Source organism: Ischnura elegans, chromosome 7, assembly GCF_921293095.1.
Source record: "Ischnura elegans chromosome 7, ioIscEleg1.1, whole genome shotgun sequence".
Lineage (NCBI taxonomy): Eukaryota > Metazoa > Arthropoda > Insecta > Odonata > Coenagrionidae > Ischnura > Ischnura elegans.
This window is the reverse complement of record NC_060252.1, coordinates 84,680,444-84,703,132: the sequence shown is the minus strand read 5'-3', so window position 1 is coordinate 84,703,132 and position 22,689 is coordinate 84,680,444. Positions and strand designations below refer to the sequence as shown.

General features: G+C 40.0%; 1 protein-coding gene across 1 annotated transcript in view; it reads right to left on the bottom strand.

Moving 5' to 3' along the window:
• The window catches only part of LOC124162356, a 132,002-nt gene that overhangs the window by 4,211 nt on the left and 105,102 nt on the right, over positions 1 to 22,689 (bottom strand). The window lies entirely within an intron of this gene.

Here is a 22,689-nt window from a genome sequence, read left to right as displayed (position 1 = left end):
AATGTTTTCCACCGGAGGAAACACATGCTTCACCTTCGAACTGTTTACTTTCGACCCACACACAGAGTACGAAGAATGGCTGAATGAAGTAGAGGTTCGGCCAACCGCCATTACATGCATCAGGCACTCATATTTTTAACACTAACACGAGAACGGTGAACGCAAACTGGCCATTCGATTTTTAAGCTCGATGTATTAACCTCTTTACATTCTATCATGTATTGAGTCGAAACTATTCCCTCTTATCCTCCTCCACTCAACTTCTGGGATCGAAACTTAACTATGAGCAGTGGAATTTCAATTAATTTAGTTTCGCTCCCAGGAGTAAAGTTTCGTCCCGGGTCGAAACTTAACTCCTTGGTGATTTTAATTCCGTGCAGGAACGAAAATAAACATAGGGCTCGTATTAACGTTTCGTTTAAATTGCCAACATAATATTAGAGCTCCACTATATTTCCAGGTCCGACAGAAGCGATAAAATGTGGCAGATATTTTGCCGAGCGGATAGATATGGGACTTTGTTTTCCCCCGAACTATAAAGGACTTTAATAAATTCCAGTCGTAATTTTGTTTGAGCATTTGCTTTATATGGCGGGTGTCCTAACACCCCCTGACACACGCCTTTTAGGCGCCTTGCGGGGTAGGATGTAGATGTAGATGTCGTACAACGTCTGCGATTGGACATCCTACCGGGTAGGCACATGGCTTGACACTCTCATAGAGAACACATAAAAATCATGCTTTGTGACTATGAATTCCAAGTTTCCCACGTCTCCCATCTTTCCCGCGCAACGCCGGGAGGTCTGCTAGTGAAGGCCGCGATACACGGTGAATGATCATGCGTATGATCATGGTGAATGATCACGTGATCATTCACAGGACCATGCGAGCAAAATAGAACATGTTCTAATTTTCACTGAATGACCATGCGCATGAAGGTTCATTCGCGAATTGTTCCGTCATACACGGTGAACGATCATGCTGAATGATCATGTGGAATGATCATGCGAATGAAAACATTCGCCGTGTATAGCGGCCTTAAGTAATGAATAAATAAATTCCAGTCGGTGTCTTTCACACCCCTTGCACCCCCCCCCCCTCCCCGTAGGGGCCCGTAAGGCTAAAGGCCCTGAACAAATCGTCGCGTAGCTCACGTGTCATTCCACGAACGGATGCTAAGCCTCACTACCTGTCACAGCAACAGTTAGGTCCGAGGTTGCGCCAATTTCTCTTCCTTCCCCTTCCTCCTATTCTCCAACTCTTCTTTCGTGTAGGTACACTCCCGTATTTCGCTTTAACCCCCCTCCCCTTCTACACCTGTCCACCCACCCTCAGCTTATCATGAATGGATGGCTGAATGTCCCTCACACTCACGCTACGCTGACTGTCACGCGGGAGTTCACGCCAGAGAGTCCTACGCGCGGAGTTGAATGGTCCGAAAGGTAGGCAGGCATAAGCGCCGGCGAGAACGAAGAGGCATTTAAAAACTTGGCGACGGACAAAGGGCGCTCTTTCTTTGTTTTGTACGTCGATTCTTTCGCCGCGTGAAGAGTAGCTGTGAATTTTTCGGGGCTTCCCGTGTCTCTCCTTTGGTTTCGGTGCCAACACGCGCGCGCGGGAGAAAACAATCAAATCATGCAGTGGTTCACAAAATGTCTTCCTCGGAAAAAAAATGTTGCCAACAAGAGAGAAATATCAAGAATTCATTCTATTCATGGGAGTAACCAGCGGGGGGCATTTTGCTTCTAGGGGGCCATTGTCCCCCCTAGAAGCAAAATTAAATTTAGTTCAAAACAAAAGTTATGAACAAATTTTCCTTTCGAAGAAAAATGATATTAGTATAAGACATGGAACTAAAATAAAAATCATTATTTTTCCAATAAAATAATTATAAAGACCAATAAATTCCTGTTATTATTTCCTTAAAATGTTGGTTTCATTAACCTATTTTGTGCAAAAAAGGCACATCTTGAACGACTACGGCTAGTTTGGCCCCCTCCTAGTTTGTTCTGGGTACGTTCATGATTCTAATATCATGCGAAAACAACCATGGACGATGAGAGCATATGAAACACTTAAGGCGTAGCCTCACTTTCATAGATAAGTCCTCGAATTATCGAAAATGATAACTATTCCCAATTATAACGATCTTACTCTCACGATCCATTTTTGTGCGAACACTACTTGAGGCGGAGTCTTAATATTTAATACAAAAAAATAACTTTTTCTTTTATTCAATTATGACACAATCAAACCGACCCCTGCAAGAAAACTTTGATTTGAATTATTCCCACCAGCAAGACTTAAGGAAAATTTAGAGGGGTTCACTTGCAGAGGGGATATACTTCGGGGAGGGTGGGTTCATGTTGAGGGGGCACACTAATACCTTATCTCTTACAAATATCTCCTTGAACCTCGTAACGGCCATTCCTAGCTGTTCCTATTCTCTGCGAAAAATGATGTATCATATGTTAAGAAAAACTAATTTTTCTCTCTTCAGCATTGATTTTTCATTTAATTTTGAATATGGCTTAAAAGTTCCCATGGCCCAATAAACAGGAAGGCATTGAATGATGATGAAAGAAAAAACAAACCTCGAAAATGTCAACAATAAAACATTCACATAAACCTTTCACGATGCTCGAAGTGTCCATTTCAATGACGAATAAACTGACACTAAAATTCCGTATAACTGTCTTATTGAATACTTCTATGGGTAGGCGATCGGGTAATTCACATAAACTTTCCTTTTGTTCTCTGGAAGTTCGTAAGATACAGTGCCAAAGCGATGAAGAGGCGTGGCACGAACACTATGCGAGAAGACGTGTCGTGCCTGAGCGAGGAAATAAAGGACCTAGAAGGCCGAGGGGAGGAGGGGGTCAAAGAATCCACGAATCCATGGTGGGAATAGAATAGAGACACGGTGTGAAACACAAGTGGATTTTTCGGTTAGCCTTAAATGCAGGAGTTCAAAATAATGACCGAGTAATTCCTGCAAATAAATTACGTCCACAAAAACCACAGAATGAATAAATGCCGTTGCTGACCAAAAACTGTATAGTTGCGAAAATATATCACAGATTTTCAGCTTAACAGTACAACAATAATTTTAGCAACATAACAATACTTTTAAATCCAAAAAGGCAATACGATTGTTTTATATTTGCATGGATGAATGTTGAAAATTTCTTTCGATCAAAAATGTAATATTCGTTTACGTGCCTTGGATTGAATTTATGCTTTAAAGAACGAAAGGCAAAACGGGGGCTATTCCACGAAAGGTGTGTTTTTAGGATGGTAAGGGTTTCCATGGATTTACTGTGAAAAACTTCGAGCCACAAAAATCTATGCAATGATAAGATAAGCGAGTAGGTCAAACTTCATAAGAAAATATGCGTAATAAATACTAACCAATAAAAAATGAACTAGTATATTTGATACGATAACCAAATTAGTGAAACCCATTTTAAAAAGGTTTCTCAGTCAGGGTAAAAGACCCCATTAAGCGGTGGTCGATCGAAGGAAAGGAAAAAAAGAAAAGCCATAACTAGAGCCCAAATATCAGGATTATGTCTTGAGCACAAGTCTATGGATCTCATTTAAGACAAGTACAGTGGAACTTGGTTATAACGGCATCGGCTGTAACGTCAACTCGGGTTTAATGTCACATTTTATACAGACCAGCCAAAATTGAACATTTTATGTTGCACGAAAACCTGTTTATATCGTCAACAAATATTGGGACGCTCGGGTATAGCGTCAATCATTTTGCGATTCTTAGGTTGCAAAAGTGATAGTGTGATTGTATTATGTCCCAAAGTTCATAGAAACCATGTGTAGAAACATCAAAAGCAAAAACAGGTCACAAGCTGGAGGTTGAGCTGGTGATGGGATGATACTCTTTTGTTTAATTGGTGTCTGGAGGGAGCGGGGCTGTCCCGCATAGGGTCTTATCCCTTCCCACCCCTACATTCTACAAGGTCACTGACACAGGAACTCTGTATTGCATTGTTTGTTTCGTTAGTTACGTTAGATCATCAGTCACATCACTACCTACCTCCGTGTGAGCATCGCGTATGTTGACAGTTACAGTTGTTTTATACGTGGTTAGTTGTGTTTTGTTTGTGCAATGTCAAGTTGTGGTGTCACTCAGATTTAAGGCTGCTTTTTTTATAACGTCACTCGGATATAACGATAAAAATCTTCTGGTCCCTTTGATGACGTTATAGCCAAGTTCCACTGTATTTCAGTACAGTTGAAAAAAGTCTAAGATATTTTTACCAGAGCACAAGGTAATTTTCGGACGTGCGATTCATGCAAGGTTAGAAAAATCAAAAAATAAAAACATGCATTCAATCGTCCTGGCCAGTGACACCATTACTTTTATCGATCGAGACACAGCTACCATCCTTAATAGTACGACGAAAGAATGAGATTTTAAATCTCTGTTTTGCAATCTATTTCCTTTATTTTCTTCTTGTGATCGTGTCTACAATAGTACGACGGTAAACGAAGGATATATATCACGTCATCCGAGAAAAAAATCATCGAATTTGCTTAAATAAATTTAGCCCATACTTTGGTCTGAAATATATTGATAAGCAATTGGAGAAATTCATGTATGATATGCGCCACGTGGTGGTGGAAGTTATTAATATTAAATTAATGAGACATTGCAATATTTCCACGGGATTTATTCGAACACGACGCGCTCCTTTGTAACAACAATATTGGTTATGTTAATTGGTAATTTGTTGTTACAACAAGATTGGTAATGTGCTAAAAATCCACAGAGAAAAAATCATTCGCCTTGACCAGGATACGAACCCATAATTTTTCACTGAGGAAATTTGAGGGTTAAAGCGGACAAGGTGGTATGTAATGCTGACAGTACCTACAGTAGCGGATACAGACATAACTCAAGGGGGGCGCAAAAGATAACTTGAGTTACCTTTAGTTTTATCGTAATAAAAAATAATCAAGTCACAAGCAAAGTTTAATGAGGTTTTAATTACAGTGTGAACGAAACCCTTGGGGCGGGCTCGCGGGTTACACTCCTGGGGCAGGGTCTATAAGCGCGAGCTTTTCACCTCTGCACCCAGAAGGGGGAGGACAGGAAGGAGAAGGGAAGGAGGCGCCGCCGCGATGGGAGCCCGATGAGGACAGTGACGGCTGGGAATCCGATGAAAACTGGTAGTGGGCTGGTAAATTTATCCCTAATGTTTTCTTATGTTTTATATATTTATGCTAATATATTATGGTTCATAAATAATTTTATGTGGCATTTTGGTTTATGGTATAAATTTTTTGCCAGGTGATTTCTTATGAGTGTCCTTTCAAAGTGTTAACGGAAAATTAGTTGACTAAATCATTAATAATGTTTAAAAAAATAATTTATGTATTTTATATGAACATTTTTATTTAAATTATTAAATTTCATGTTAAACTACTTACTTTTTTATTCCTAACTATTGATTTCAATTAAAAGTTCCCTCTTAACTGAAGCCGTCCAAATAGTCGATTTTTGTTTTTTTCCGTCTCCACGAATTTGTTTAAAAATTTTCCCAGGATCAATTTTTCGGCAAAATGTCTCTATATTCATGTTATATGACCCAAATATGAACAGTAGGAAAAATTTTGTGGAGCTAATTATAAAAATATGGAAGATATGATTTTTGGCCAGCTTTTTTCGATTTCAGCCCACTGTGCGACGCCTCCTGGGAGGGGATAGGGAAGGAAGGGAAGGGACGAGGAGTCCCGCACCGTCACAAGGCGGGCGGGCCCTACTAACAGCGAAACCAAGCTTACGCAATTAATATGCTACCAATCCTAGTAGATTTTCCTATGAGGAAGAAAAATATATCGATCGAATCGGTAGATAGGTTTTAATTACAGTGATTATGTAAAACTAAAAGACAGTGCCATCTTATGATATAAAAAGTTAAAATTGTGGTTCTGCAATGTTTGGCAATACGGGCGGCCCTACATGGGGGGACGCGCGCCCCCTGCGCCCCCCATCTGTATCCGCTACTGCGAGAGTATGATACCACAAGCAGACCAAATCGTGCGCACAGCGCCACAGAAGGAGAACGAAGCCAGAACTTTGACAACATAGAGGCGGTAGCTCTTGACTAGGCGAATGATTTTTTTCTGTGGATTTTTCGCACAATTTGTGCATTGCGGGTGACTCCCGTAAAGATATCACCGTGGCTAGTCCCGATATTCTTAAACTGGTAATGTTGTTGTAACAACAAATCTTTAATAATGCTGTTGTAATCAGGGGCGCAGCTAAGAATTAAGGCTAGGGGGGGGGGGTTGAGGCGCAACTAATACTTTGGGGTGTGGGGGTATTGCATACCCACCAGGCTAAGTGGGAGTTGCGGAGGCCCTCCTCCAGAAAATTTTAAGATTAATGGCTCAAAATGACTAGATTTACCGGTTTTTGAGAGGTATTTGATTAATCCTAACACTATGCTATCAGTAATACTAATCCATTAAGAAAAATGGATTTAACTTAAAAATTTCTCTGAGCTCTGGGGGGGGGGGGGGGGGAGATTTATCCCTCAAAACCCGCCCTTGCTGCGCCACTGATTGTAATAACGAAAAGCGTTGTGTTAGAATAAAGCCTTTGGAATATTGTAATTTCTCATGTGACTAAATTGGAGAAATGAAGGAAACGCCACGACAAAGAGAGAGTTTACGATGTTCTGACAGCCAACCAATCGATTGAAGGAGGAAAAGGGGGGTGGGAATGAAGCGCTTTCAATGAGATTCCTCGAGGACGTGGTCATCGGGAGAGAGTTAACGGGGTCGCTGCTGTCGTCCCCTGAATTCGAGACGAGGGCCCATCCGGAGAGCGTAATGGGCCCACTCTCAAAAACCATCCGGCGTCGAGCCACCCGCGGCATAGCGATGCGATTGCGTAAAAAAAACGCCGAACAGCACTTGCGCGCCACTCATCAAAAGCCGAAAGTGTGGACTGGTACCAGGAGGCGCGAAAGACCGCGGGAATATTAATGGCCGCCAAAGGAGGCGGGTTGAGTGAGCTGGAACACATGGCGGTATGCCGACATGTCGTTTGCACTATTAAGTACGCATGTACAAGAGCGGTCATTATGGCTGCGCGCGCAACCAAGGGCTGCCGCCAACATCAAATGAAACTCCAAATTTCGGTATGGTAAAATATGGTATTGATAGGGTAAATGGTGGCAGTAAATTAATATATTAATAATTAAAATATTAATTTACTGCGACCATTTTAATATTTATAATTGTAATTTAACGTGAGGCTGGCAATTTATTAAATTAATTATAATTAATTTAATAAATTGCCACCGGTGGAGGCGGGGTAAAGTCCTCGCCTACCAAACAAGAGGTCGCGGGTCCGAGTCCCGCCTGGGTAGGTTGCACCTATCCAGGGTATGGTTGTTTGTGAACTTGTATCTGTTAAAAATTGTTGAAAGGCCCCGATGTAAAGGCCAACATGAGCTTTTTTCGGTGGTATGGAAAATAAATAAATGTACGTACTACTTAAATAGAACGCATTATTCCCCTACGGAAGGGATGTAATTTGTTTTTTTTACATTACTCATTGCGAGATAAAACGTAATCCTCTTCAACATTTCAGAATATGTAAAGTAAACTCATACCAACCTGCACCTGTATCTGAGATATAAACCATTAACATCTTAGAAAATGAGAGGGCTACAGTCACGATTAAATCCTTCAATAGCCTTTTTTTAAATACTTAAATACGCGACAGCCACAAACTATATCACATGGAGCATTAACCCCTATAATTGCCCATCGTTATCCCTGAATGTGATGATGTATGAGATCAAATATTTTCAAATTTGAGATACATGAGGAAACATTTTCAAAGGAGTATAAGCAAATGTTGAATAGGTTCTAACTCACGTACCCTAAAAGTTTATGACAATAGCACACGCTTCACACCAGTAATTCGTCACCAAAAAAATACAAGTCACGCGGGTGCGATGTGTCTTCTTGACAGGAATTTGTTAAAAGTCCTGATACTTCTCATCCTTTAGTACCATTTGTAATAGAAATATAATATATCCAACCAAAAAAACATCATTGAAACAAATAATATCGCCGGAATCATCCCAACAGATTCATCAGACTCATCACGAGAACTCCAATTTTGCCATTTAAACCTTAGCGGTGTGAGAAGAAGCATAAATCGCTCTTGTCACACTGAAGCTGGAACCGTATGTAAGAGAGGTTTAAGATAGCCGACGAGAGTTGACGAGTCGATCGGAAGGAAAGCACAGCGTATCGCATTCATACTTTCGACCGCACTTCATATTAATGCCTTTACAAAGAGCGAGGCAATACTGTTATCCAGACACCATTGGTTGACGTGTGAAAAATGGAGAAGACCACAGATACCTCTTCCGCCAAATCGTAAGCATCGTTCGATACTGTGCTTTGATTGTCAACAAGCGCTGAAAAGTAAGGGGGAAAGAAAGCCAGATGTGTTAGACCGACTCTTTCGATCGAATTTAATAATAATTTTCATAAATCGTGATCCAATCCGTCCAACAAAACTTCTTTATTTGATGTTTAGCACGAGGATAAAATATTGGCAAAGAGCTTGATGGAGACACACAGAGGAGATTCACAAGCAACCCACTCCGGAAACGATCAAATAGGCTGAACGACTTGGTGAAACAAGCATGCGATAAATTGACCTCTCTCGGGCGAATGCAACACGTGGTTCATCTTGGTCCATGTGGTTTATATTTACGCCTTTTTAGCTTATTCAATTCCCAAAGATGTTAATCTCTATCTGCTAAATAAAAAACGAATTCAGTTACCTGCAAAATAATAACGCAAGTCATCAAGATATATTCGCGTTCTTTTCGTTTCGAACATAGGGTTGCAAGGAATTACCTGGGATCTGGAATAAGCAACAAGGAAAGGGCGGTTCCGGGGATTCTTCCACGAAACCGTTTTCATAATTCCGGTTTAAATAATCTTTTTCCAGAGTATTTATTCACCTACAAATAAGTGCTAATGTTCCTTATTTACCACAGCACATTCAATATCGACCACAACGCGTAGCGATAGGAAACGAAGAGGACAGAAAATTAAGGGGTAAGCCCCAAGCCCAATCGTGGAACCAGACGTCATCTTTAAGAGGGAGGACTTCCTAAATAAAAATAGGGAAGAAGGATACCCGGTGTCACACATGTGGATGGAAGGGTTGGTTGGGGACTTATTTAAGAGGAAAGAACCTGGCCAAGGTCATCGAAAAATGTCTCAGGCGGGGGGGGAACTCGTGCAGCAAGAAATGGTGAGTACGTCGTCGGTGCCTTCGTTCACAAGATTCCTACCATACATTTACGCAATAGCCCCAATTTGAAAATTTTCAATGAAGTCCAGTTTGACACCTATGACAGATGCATGAAAAATATCGAATTTAAATCAGATGAATCAGATGCATGTTTTGCGAACATGGATTTGTCATAACTGTTTTAAAAAGATTTCTTATGTTCCCGCATTGTTATAGAACAGAAATCAGTCGAGGACGATACTAAAAATGTTGGTAAATTGTTGTAATTTTCTCTCTATCCGTTACGATGAATTTCCACAAAGTTAATTTATTTAGTACATTACCCACCTACATCTTACTTGCCAGTATACAGTGGCTCAATATAACAAGCTTAAAGAATACAAATGCATTCAAAAATAATAAATTCAAATGAGTAACAATGAATTATGTGTAATGATAATGACCTTAAGAATTTCCATTCAGTTGGGATAAAGCCGGGTTGGTAAAATTGTGGCTAGGTAGTGAGAACGAGTGAATGTGGTATGAAAGAAAATAACTTTAACTCGACGAAAATACATCTTAAGCAATTTATATCCTAGATCTGTAATGGGGAATTTCCATTTTCCCTCTTCATGGATCCATCACTGTCCCTAGCTACTCCCGAATTATGCCTATGGTTGACCGGTCTCACTAGTGTCAAGAGCATGGGTAGATGTGAGGTCGCAGTAAAGAAGCACGGTAGTGCCATCTAACTTAGGCAATTTTTCTCCTAGATCTGTTGTGAGATGGGGTATATCTCTTTTCCCTCACATGAGCCCATCAATTCTCCTAGCCACCCCAATCAGGAATTACGCCTATGATTGACCGGTCTCTAAAGTGTCAAGAGCATGTGTAGATGTGAGGTGCACAGTGAGGATGGGCGGTTGTGCTATCTAGCTTAAAAAAATTATGCCCTAGATCTGAGAGGGGCTATTTCTCTTTTTCCCCAAATGAATCCACCACTGCTCCTAGCCACCCCAATTAGAAATTACGCCTATGATTGACCGGGCTCTCTAGTGTCAATAGCATGTGTAGATGTGAGGTGCACAGCGAGGATGGGCGGTTGTGCACGCCCTCCTCTCACTGTTCCGATTTGGTGACGGACGATTTGAGTTCAGCGTCCTCTGGCGAGAAAGAGTGCCGTGCAGCCGTGGTCGGAATGTCGGCTCCTTCCATTCGCGGCGACCGGCATGCAACGCGTGCGCCCGGACGCGAGCACGCCTCCGGGACGTGATCCCCGGCAGATCGGCCTTCGATTCGGGGCCAACGGTGACATCCCCACCGCCACTTCCTCCGCCCTCCTACTGCATTTCACCGGGCCTAACTACAAGAGCCGAGATTCCGGCGAGCAATGAGCTCCAGTTTAAATCGCCTGCGGAAAACTGATACAGTAGTAATTACATCAGGAAGAAAATTGCATCAGAAAAGGAGGTTCGCTATGTTAGAATTTAAAGAAAAGGTTAGTGAAGAGTCTGATCTGGAGTGTACCGCTTTACGATGCAGAAACGTGGACACTTAGAAAGGAGGACGAGAGAAAACTCAAGGCATTCGAGATGTGAGCGTGGCGAAGAATGTAGATGGTGAGGTGGACAGAGAGGAGGAGAAACGATGAAGTGCTGGATATGGTGGGTGAGGAGAGGCAGCTTATATATGAGATACAGTGGATACAGAAGGTATGAATGGGCTGGGCGAGTACTTAGCGGGGAGGGGATGTTGAAAACAGTGTTGGAGGGTCGAATGCTAGGTAAACGAGGGAGAGGAAGGTAGATAATAGGATATTTAGACAGAATGAAAGGGAGCAGACCTTATTGTGAATGTAAGAGGGATTTGCTTGATGTAAGGGGAGGCTCCCAGAATTCTTCTTAAGTACTCCATGGAAACCTACCTTAATCAGAAGAATACTTTAATAACTAAATAAATTCCAGAGAGAAGGGGATTCTCAAGAGAATTGAGACCTACCACCGGTGAGAAGACAGTAAAAACCTCTCCTATACGCACTGCATGAAACAAGTGACTCAGCACGCAGTCACGCGCACGGATGCACAGTTAAATACACCAAAGATGAATTTCGTAATGAATAAATATTGGGCTAGGCCGGGATTAGAACCCGCATCTCCCAATTGGTCAGGCGTGTTAGCCAGTCACACCATCAAGTCATCTGGACATGTGACGTTAAACCTTGTTTGGTAAAATCCATCACGAAATTCACTCTGAGAAGATAGCTTGGTGGTGTGATTGAATAACACACCTGACCGGCAATAAGTAGATTCGAATTCGATCCCCGTCAAAACCAAATATTTTTCCATGGCGAACTTGGTGTATTTAACTCTCCAATAGGGTTCACTCGGACACGAAGTCGCTATTTATCAAAAGTGTTTGGTACATTAAAGAAAACTTAAGTTTCGCCGAAGAAAGCGTAACTCATCCAGCCATTTCAATAAAAAAATTGCGAAGTTACCGCCCACTTTTCATGAGTTGGTGATGTCATCAGAGTTCTGCGTAATTTACTCGTTAATGGAGGGAAGAAATTGTTCGCAACAGTGTAAACAACAAAGACCATGCGAGGAAAAATACGCGAATTTGAGGAGTTGCTGAAAAGCGGTGATCCCTTGGGTAGGAGTTCGTGACGTCATCAACTTATTGTTCGCTGAAAATTATTCTACGAACGACAATTGGCAATAAGTATTCGTTGATACAATAGAATTGCTAACTACCTCCTATTATTTTTTTCTCAATGCCCCTTTACTGCAAATCATTAGATCCCTTTCCTGCTGAAAATTTCCACAGAAACTCCTTGAAACTTTTTCTACAGAATACCTTAGACTATTGTAAACAATCCCTTAAATTATTGAGACAGGTTTTTATGGGAATTTCCACGTACATCCTTAAATGCTACGCAAAAATTCTACAAAATTCCCTAGCAGTTTCTGTAGAGATCTGCAGAATTCTTTAGAACGTTCTGCTGAAATTTCTTACCATAATTTTCTAGTTGCATGGTCATAAAAATTATAAAATCGTAAACAATGTCTTAGAAAATATTAAAGCACTATTTCAGGATAAATAAATTTAAAAAAGTAAACAAAGAAAATAGATGTGGGTGGCATTTGAATGGAAGACCAAGGGCTTAAAAACAACCTGTTCAAATCACTACTCTCCACATCACCATATGCATCGAAGTATATCAAGTAGGTACTCACCGAAGGTACGAGACGTCACCTTTGATCTTAGTCGTTTTAGGGTCAGATTAACATAAGTAAACTACTTTATGGTCTCATTTTAACGGAAGAAATCATCATAATTTCCATTTTATTCAAAAAAATCGCATTTGGCGAGGAAAAAATTAGAAAAGCCGTGAATTACTGCGAGGAGCCTCTCCCTAGCTTGAGAATCTAGGAAGGAAAATGTATCAAGTTAAGAGCTTTGAAGCAAGAATTGAAGCTTGATAAATATCAATTAAATTATCAACTATAACCTTATATCCTTAAATCGCCACTAGATGACAATATTCTATGAGTAAGGTCTCTTAAACAACACAAAGCGAGGGCATTCTTTGGTAGAAGCATTTCATTGCCAATTTTTACCAGGCCTCGCATTTTTAGTCATTAAATGCAATACTGCAATAATTTCTCCTTTATTCATTATTCCAAGCAATCGCTGGTTTCTGACACGTATAATGAAATGTCAGGTCTTCTCTAGTCGGTGTCATTATCGTATCCATAACTCAAGAAAAGGTGCGCAGGGTTCCATAGAAATCCTTGGGAATATAAAGTATATTTTATTTCTTTTTTTCGGAATTCTTAAGTCTCCCTACATTATTTCCAGTGCGATTGATGTTGCATGTGTGCATAATTACAATAATATAATCTGTGTGAAATGAAACTAGTCGCCATTTTATAGATATTCCTGACGTTCAATGGAACACATAGTACAGAATAAGTCGGCAAGCGCGCACGGAAATTTTTTCAACGTAACATTAACCTGTGTTCTGTTAAAAAAAAAACCTTACATACGGAACTTCGAATGCTTTTTTTGCAGAACAGATTATACGGAAACAGTCAAAGAAGGCGTCCGTGTTTATTCCACGGAAATTATTTCTACAGATATGAACGGAACGTAAGCAAGTTTTCCTTAGAGTTCCTTAGGATAGGAACACATTCTACGACACCGACGACGTTTTCCGTAGAATTTCTGACGTAATTTTGAAAATATAATACATAAATTTCTAGTAGGGTTGATGTTTAAGCAAGAAATCACTAGCATCCCACAAGGCATCTTGTAGGTGCACGTTGTATGTTCTATATTTTTTGCGGCTAAGGAATGTTCGAAAGGACATAGTGTCCTCAAAAATTTGCATTTTTAACAAACTTTCATTCAAAATTCTCAAGAGTTGAGTTGCTAAGATATCGAAAGGTCAATACCCAGGAGGCAATCGTACGGTTCAGTGAACTTTCCTCATACGGAAATATGACGAGCGAATTTTGTGGCAATTTGCAAGGGCGTGCGGAGAGGAATGAAGGCAATAAACTTGAGAGGTCAGAGTAGGTTGAATGGCTGACTAAGATGGCCAAGCAGCGCAACAAGTTTTGGACGAGAACCGAGAGGAAATCAAAAATTATTTTTTTCACTTAAACTTAAATCCCACGCGAATCCAAACAATTAATAAAATATAGACAATATTGCCGCCAAGTTCAAGGCTCACTTCGACCAAGACGCTAGGTACCACTTCCGAAAACCGATCGGAAAAACGATAAGGCTTAGCACCAGGTGATTTCGGGTTTTAATGGGATGCCTGGTAGGCGTACTTGTTTTCCCGTTTTTTTCCACTTAAGAATTTAAAATTCAAGGTGGGCTCCTGGTATTCCGGTTTCACCACTATAATTACCTGGCGGGCGACCCATTCCGTTTCAAGGGGTCATACTTTAAATATTCGCTTCATCCCGTCTCATATTTTCGGTGAAGGTAGTCAATGGGTGGTGTCAAAAGCAAAATACGCAAAAAATACAGAAAATAAAATAACATGTACGAAGAGGCGAGAATTCTGGAAACACGGAAGTAACGTTTTCTTTGCTAAGAGAGGGCAGATGATCTATCGTAATAGTTAGCTAAAATTGAAATTCATTCCTCTAAAAGCGTTGCCATACTATTTGTTTAAGCTAAACCAATAATTTTAGAATTTAAGACAGCATAATCGTATACAGAACGTAAAAATTCACTATTTTCAGAAGCTCCCCATAGGTATTATAATATGTATATCTATAGCAGAGTTGAACTTCATTAGGAGGGGAACCATAAAATCATGCCGGAAAATAAAATCACCAAGGAAGGGTCTAAGTGATACCAGGCCGCAAGGGGCCAAGTGGTCGAGAAGTTAAGACGATTCTTTCAGCCATACAGGATACCACTCATAGGGAATAATTCTTACCTCGTTTTATATTCGAACCAGCTTTCAATTGCCATGAAGGATAGGTATCCACCAGAATGATAAGATAGTCAGCTTCTCAACTCATTGAAAAGACAGGCCCACCGATGATTTGAATCATTATAGCTGCATATTACACAGAGTAATTTGACGTTTGTAAGCCGTTTTATGATGCATTGTCATCTTTGCCCACCACTAAAAGGATTTGATTACGATGATCAAAGTCAAGGATATTCTACACCTCATATTGATTGGTCGCGACAGTGCTCGAGTCATTTTTAGTCCAATCAGACGCAAGTGAAACTGCTGATGGAGAAGACATTTAAGGCAAAACGAAACGGAGCAGGACCATTGCTTTAATGAGTAAAAACGGGTCGCACTCAAAATATTTCCAGCACACTCGTAATATTTCAAAAACACGAATGGTTCCCTAACACCTGGTATCACCACACGCCAAATTTGTAAATCTTAGGATAGTATGTAAATGTAGATAGCATTCTTAACGTGCAAAACTTCACGGATCGCTAGAGGTGAAATAATGGGACGGTTCAGAATTCATAACATCCCATCACAGAGAGAAAACAGGCTTGCCTTATTCGACACGTCCATTGAAAAATAATAAAACTATCAAAATTTTGCACCATTATCGCAGGTTTAATTTCGAATCATACCTCAACACGTTTTCATGGCGCCCTCTGGAGTTCAATGACACTCGATAGAATTCATGTCAATGCCCGAAATTAATCTCACGCCAAATATCCGCATTGTACTTGCCCATTGAAAAGCTTTTCGCACCTCCAAAACTTACGGACAAGTAAAATCATTAACCGACCTTAATCAGAACAAGATTCGATGAGCTGATTTTCCAGTCCTCTAATAACAACAACTCAAAAGTTAATATCCACAAGGAAGATCCGTTGTCTACCCAAATACCTGAAAACATAATTGATTAGAAGCTTAAGTTCCAGTTTGGGTGCCATAATAATTGATCAAGAACCCAATATACACAAAAATACTATATGCGAAAATACCATTGTAAACTAGAAAAAAATAGATCATATACTCTGGGGAGTTTTTTGTCCGAATGCAAGATTTACAGCTAGATTTCCAGTCCAAAAAAACTCATCGATATAGCCATTAATCCCTTATTTGCATTATTAAATTGTAGTTAAATATAATAATTTATCGTAGATGATGGATATAGAAGTCTCTTTCGCTTTGCTTGTCAATAGTTATCTTCGATATCTATGTTATCAAACGAAAACCAAATATAAGAGCTACCTAATCACGGGCGAAGTACGAGCGAGAATTAATAAATCGGTCGCGTCAACCAATGACCAAACTATTAAATTTGAAATGATCGCAAATTTATAATTATTAAATTCCAAAATCATAGTCCTGACAGAAGATGTACCTTTATTCAGCAATTTGACAGTGATAAAGCAAAGAAAAATTATTTACACAACATGTTTCCACTTCTTTTACCTTTTTCCCGCAAAACTATATCATGACATTACATATTTCTTAAAGTTACATAAATCATTTGAAATATTTAGGTATTTTAAGAACCACTGATGCAAAAATATCTAATAATCTAAACAATTTATACAGATCCTAATTGAAGATGTGATGCATTAACATCTTAAAGAATATTTCTACTTCTTTTGATCATTCATCAACAAGATTATCCCTGCCAGTTAGAGTAAATTCTTGGAACAGAAATCATCCCCGAGTTCTCCGAAATGATGGCACAAAGGGACAACAGAGTGACAACAGTGCTTTCCCAAACATCACAAAAAAGGAGAAAAATTCGTACTCAGCATTATCAACAGTAAGCTTTAATGACAGTAATAGTGGCTGCATTAGTAGCCAATTATTCAATTCCCCAATTGGATCTTTTTCACCCCCTAATTAATCAATTTTTCTTCGTTGAGGAAGAATATACCACCCAAGGAGACTGAATGTCATGAATCCTCACGCAATGCAACCAAAACATTAGAGTTAATAAAATGTCCTCGGGGTCACCACTGACATTTTCAGGGTGGTCAGGAAATTCAAGTAAAGCTCGGAATTCTATGAAATTTTAAACAAAGACAACAATTTGAGGTGTTACTACACCACGCAAGGCGAAAAAAAGAAAGTTATTCATATATAAGAGGTAACCTGCAGGTAAAGATAGCAATTTATTGGCATAAACATTAATGCCCTCACACAATGTTCTCCAACTACATTTCTCGGTATGGTATACGCTAACCTCACCAAAATATTTCCTCAAATTTCAATTTTCCTCATTCACTCCAGAGTACAAACTAATTTTGAATGGCTATACTTCGTAATATTACTAAAATCATGCAATAGTTTAACTTTCCTAAACCAAGATAATTAGCTCATTATGCAGCTGCATTTAGTGTAAGAAGCAATGCATAATTTACGTGCATAGCATAGGTCCCTCGAGGGAGCTCGGACATGACGCATGTAAGAGCACGTGTTCATGTTTTGCCTTCAGATCCCGCACAGTGTACTTAACCCCCACCGAATACCAGTGAGGTGGCTATGAAGGTACTGAACAGGCCAACAGAAACCCGGAACTTTCTTCATTAAATTAAATTTGCAAAAAATCAAATAATTTATTCGAAAATAAAACTACTAGGGTTGAGGAATGCGTAAGAAAAAAATCAACGAGTTAACACAAATTGATTAATCCCATCTTTTTTCTTTCCCATTCTTTTCTTTCAGAACTAGCCTGAAGATGGAAAATTGGAAAAAAATTACTGAGCGACAAAATACTTAACTCATTCAATGGAGAAAGAAGAAGGAGAGCTTAGCCGATATGTAAAATTTTGAAAACGTTAACCACTTTTTATTAAGGCCGTTTTACACTGGGTACTTCATTGCGCAGGTTAGCACTGAAACATTTTTTGAAATTACGATAATACGAGCTCCGAATTAGAGCAGGGGCTGTTTTGCCATCTCGCATCCATGCATTCTCGCATGCGTTCTAGCAATTCACCGCTTCACGCGACGCAATTTGAACTGTGCCTTCGTACACACGTCGGATAGCTCAATGACGTGCCCCGTGTAAAACGGCATTTAGATTTTGCTTTCATTTTTAGGTCATTCCCAAACACTCCTGAAGATTAGGCAGAGACGCAAGAGAGGAAATGTATTTGAAAAATAACGGAATGGTGCACATAACAGAGGAAGGATAGTGCGTCTTGGGCCTAGCAAGTCGCCCACAAAGAGAGATCCAGCGGAGATAGCGCGCGCGACGTGTGAAGCAGGTGAAGAAGCTTCCTATCGCGGGGAGCAACCACAAAAGCAAATAGCAGTGCTCAAAGACGTCGAGGAACGGTTCACAAAAACTTATGCGTGAGTTTGCTTTTCTGCGGCTGCGAGACTCGGGCACGACGATATCAGCAGAAAAAGTAGTGGCACAGAAGAGTCGAAACGAAGGATAAAGTGACGATTTCGAAGGATTATTGAAGTACGATTCTCAGTCAGACTAAATCGTAAAGAAACAAAACCGCAAGTCCCCGAATATGGTCCATAAGAGATACGAGACGGCGAAATTAAAGTGGATTACAGTAAAACTCGCTTATACTTAACGAATTTCAGGGGAGCATAGCTCTACTTTGTTAAAAACGGGATTTCGTTACATCCATAATAAAGGGTTTTTTTTACCTATAAATCACCGTATTGCCACCTAATATTCCGTAAATCGTCTTTACTTAAGCAACAGATCCGTAACAATAAACCATCGTCCAACTCTTTCCATCCAACGGCTGTAAAGGGAAGGATTTTAATATCTACAGTAGCATTAATTGGTGGAGGCCACACGTAAGTACCTACAACTGATGATAAGGTAAGGAACGGTTAAGTAGCGAAGATAGGTGCAATTTCTTTATCAAAGGGAAATAATTCCACAAGGGACCAAAATATAGTTCGTAATAGCGGGGATTTCGATTTGAGATTGTGTTGTTTTTCATTTTTGAGTTTGAGATTGTGTTCGTATTTTAGACTCTTACTTCACCTCAAACCACTCGAGCTAAATTAGCTGTGGTAAAATTAGAAAAAAAAATCCATTTACCTGTACTATTTTCATGGACTAATCCTCAACGAAAACAAACATTTCAGGAGCACAATATCACTCGTGTAAGTATTTTTACGAGAGATTTTTTCCATTTTAAAAACCCTAGGCGATTGTGGCGGACATCTTGGAAGTTGACCACTCAATCTGGACTGGAGTTGGGACTCGAGTGAAGTCTCGTAATACCAACACGGCAACCGATTCGAGTTTGAGTCGGGATCAAGAGTAAAGTTCTGTAATTCGACCCCTAGGCTCGAAATTTGATAGCTCCGACTAACTGAATGAATTGAGAAAGAAATTGGCATACCAGACACTATTTACATTGAACAGTCTCCTTTAGTCCTTGAACACGGAATCCCCATTAAGGTCTTTATTTTTATTTTGACCATCTCCTCACGTTTTTTACATCTTTCGTTCCCTCATGTTTATGCGCTCAAATCTTTGCGAAGAGCCAACGGTCGTAAAATATTCCCATAACACCATGAAGTGTTGAACGGGCGTCATCTCGAATATAATTAAGGACAAACTCTCACTCACTCAATTTATCGCTTCTGAGATGGGAGTGCGAATTCCAAAGCGTTTGACTATTCCGTGTTGGACGTAAAAGAAAATGAATAGCTTTGGCGTGAATCAATGCGGGACGCGCAATGGCTTGAAATCGTTTTCTCAATGGTCCACCATACATATTTCTCACAACGAAAGAAAATGAATGATCTGCTTATTTTCAAAGTCGACTATTCAACAACCAGAAAGGCTTCTGGTCCAAAGAGCAGTGCCCCAAATTCTCCAGCATCCAAACCATGAAAAAAACCATTGTAGTGATGGTTGATATATTTATTATAGTATTCTACCGATTAAGGTAGGCTTCCATGGAGTACTTTAGAAGTAATCTGGGAGCCTCCCTTTCCTTCCAGCACTGCCTTCTTCAATTCACTATGGGCTACAACCTTGTCGCGGTGGAAAGGCTTGGGTGTTCCTATGACCCCTAGAGCTGCACTGGCGGGATTAATCCCGAATTATTCCCGGTAGGGCCACCCATGCCAGATAGGTCGAAGGGTAGGAGCCAGACGAAAGGTAGTTCACGTGATGGTGTCACATGAAAAACATTGTTGGAATGGAAGTGGGAAACCCTACCAACTACCTCATCCCTGAAAACATGGAGTACCTTTCAGTATCTCAGTATCAACGAGGACGGTTTATTTCCAGAATGCCAAAGTAATCGCCAAGGTGGAAAACTTCAAACCCCGTAAATTTCACATGTAAAATTTACAAAGTTTTTTATTTGAAATGGAGCAATTTCACCAAGGCACGCCTCAAATCATCAATTTCAAATCACGGTTTATCCGCGAGGTAATGGAAATTAGGGAATGCGACCAGAATTTCGACAGGAATTGTGGCTTAAAAATCAGCCACACGAGGGATCCTGCCCTGGAGTTAAGCAAAAATAAAATGACAAATCTTTCACCCCCTCCCCTTTCAACCTCCTCCTCTTCATGAATAATTATAGATACACTCAACGAAAAAAATTATCCTCATTCCCTATCCCCTTCATACCTTGAAATGTATTTTCCACAGAAAATTTTCGTTTGCTTCATTTTCGCACAGAAATAGAACTGAAAAATATGAATCCGCAAACAGCTGAGTATGTTCAAGCGCATAACGTGTAGAATACGATAAAAGCGGCTCTCTGCACTTGCTCACACTTTTAGATCAGGAAATGATAAAAAAAATCAGATGTATCATACAAGAGCGTGCTCAGGATCAAAACTAGGGGGGAGGGGGCAAGCCATTGTCGTTCAAGCTGTAACATTTTACATTTTAACATGGAAAAGTTGAATGAAATCAACATTTTAAGACACGTATAGCAGCGCTTTAGTATTTTTATAATTATTTGCTTAAAAAACATTTTATTTACATGTCTTAAACTAATATTAAAGAAAAATTGTTGAAAACTTTCGATTCGATTCGATTCGATTCGATCAGTCTGATTTTCCTCAGACTTAAGCGATTTTTGCTGCCCCTCGCTGGGTACGCCAGGACTGAAGAAGCTAAAGCCTGAATCACACGATCATTTTTTTTCGTCGCGAAAGTGATCACTATCGCGAGCACTGCGCAAAATGATCGTCGGCGGCAATTGTTTTTCGCGATGGCGATCGCGATGTGGATTCCCATCGCTATTTTTCATCACTCGTCCGGTCGCTTTTTCCGTCGCTAAAACAGTCACTAAAACCCCATATCAGCCAATCAGATAGTATGACCGTATGGTGTGATTGCAGCGCCACGTTTGACAAATGTGGGAACGGCATAAATAAACAAACACGCTATATAATTTCGTGATGAGGGTCCTATGACAACGAGCTGTGATATTGGAAATGATGCGAAAAGCGACGGCAGGAGTGACCGTGTGATTCAGAAAAATGATCACAAGAGCGATTGCTTTTCGCGACGGGAAAAGTTATCTCGATAGTGATTACTTTCGCGACGAAAAAAAATGATCGCGTGATTCAGGCTTAAGATAAAGTGCCCAGCAATGGCAAATTACCCGAATAAGTACGCGGGGCACACCCGAAAAAATCACTAACAACGGAGATTTCGCTTGGAGTCTTTTTAAGATTATAGGCTCCCAAAATAACCAAAGAAATAGCAGTGTTGAAAATTTCACGTTCCAAGAGGAATTGTGGCAAAGTGCTGAACGAGCGCCATCTCGAATATAATTAACGACAACACTCGCACTCGCTCAATTTATTGCTTCTGAAATGGAGTGCGAATTTCAAAGCGTTTGACTAGTCCGAGGTCGACGCAAAAGAAAATGAATAGACATTGGCGTGAATTAATTCAGGACACGTAATGGCTTGAAATCGGTTCCCCACTGCTCCCCCATAAATAAGTCTCACAACGAAAGAAAAACCGAGTGAAAATCATCTGCTTCTTTTCAACGTTGACTATTCAACTACCAGAAAGATATCTGGACCCAAGTGCAATGCTCCAAGTTCTCCAACAACCAAATCATGAAAGCCCCTGTGTAGTGATGGTGGATGGTATGGCTTTCGCTTCCTAAGTGACACAGGAGGGTTTATTTGGATTGCGGAGTCGGGATGCCTTTAAAAGTTACATGAATACATACGGACATTTCGTCTGGACTGCTTTTAGTACTAAGGGCTCACCCGATAAAGTTGTAGTGTTGAAAGATTCGAGGGGATTGGTGACTAAAGTGTAATTAATAAATACGATTGAAATCAATCTCAGGCTTTGATATTCTTCTAGCTTAATCTTAGCAAATCTTGGATTCCTTTCATTATTCTTATATCAAACGATAATATTTTATTGCACAATAATTATATTTTATTCTGCGGTACTTCAACTGAAGAGATTTACTGCGAAGTGTTGGGACATGCGATTGAACACTATACAAAATGACGCATGGAAATATATCGAGAATTTAATACCGAAATCTCATTTTATTTTCATTCGCTCTATAAAAAATTTAAATATCAGAATAAAAAATTGATGTCACGGTAATTTTTTATTAACTCGCTGAATGATTAACTGATTTTTAATCGACTAACTAATCGAACATAGAAAACAGATTAAATGGATGTGTACTCCTTGGATGGCACAAGAGGGTAAAGCATGTTTTTATTAGATAAACTAATTTGGTCTCTACTAGCTCTTCGAAAGACATTACCTTTTCAACGGCTACAGAGACACACTTGTAAAACATCTCTACCGCCATTTTTCCAACTTTCATGCAATGGCTTGTAATGGATGACACCATCTTAAAGAGGAATGACAAGCACATCCAGGAAATGTTGGTGCGCTCCTAACTTTTAAACAATCGATTTGAAA